General features: G+C 37.1%; 1 protein-coding gene across 1 annotated transcript in view; it reads left to right on the top strand.

Annotated features, from left to right (window-relative positions):
- Positions 1-587, top strand: part of dnttip2 (deoxynucleotidyltransferase, terminal, interacting protein 2) — a 6,453-nt gene that overhangs the window by 449 nt on the left and 5,417 nt on the right. The gene's annotated exons all lie outside the window — the stretch shown is intronic.

The raw sequence follows: 587 nt of genomic DNA, 5'->3' as shown, positions 1-587 counted from the left end.
CAACAGTACATCTTTAAATGATGTTGGATTAAAGATTATTTTAAAATGCTGAATTCATGTTTTCTGTTCCTCTCGATAGGACCACTGTCATGTCTTTTAGCCGGCATACATCACAGACTACGGACAAGTTGTACAGAATCCAGCAGTTCCCAGGGTCTTTAAAGAACCGACTCCTTATTAATATCCTCCCTCTCTCAGAGGGAGTTATACATTGATTTAAAATCCTTCTCGTTACTGATAGAGCACTTGATAACTTTGTTCAGATTAGGAGTTAGGTTTGCAGTATTCTACAATTGTCTTTTTGTCAGCAAATGCTTTGGAAAACAGAACTAACAATGAATTACTCCAACTAAACAAGTATTGTCTGTGTAACTGTTAGACAAATTATCATACATACCTTTTCTTTGATTATTATGAAAACTGTTTGCATAAGAATACTATAATTATACTGATCACTCTAAACAAGATAACCATGGAGACATCGTCTGTCCTTGTGGAAGGCACGGGATGTTTCTGGGGGCAGAGCAGGCGGCGGAGATTCTTAGACCGAATGAGATAAACTGACAACATCAACGTTGTTATGTCTT

This window comes from Etheostoma spectabile, chromosome 9 (assembly GCF_008692095.1).
Source record: "Etheostoma spectabile isolate EspeVRDwgs_2016 chromosome 9, UIUC_Espe_1.0, whole genome shotgun sequence".
Taxonomy (NCBI): Eukaryota; Metazoa; Chordata; class Actinopteri; order Perciformes; family Percidae; genus Etheostoma; species Etheostoma spectabile.
The sequence above is the reverse complement of the archived record's forward strand: the minus strand, read 5'-3'. Positions and strand labels throughout refer to the sequence as shown.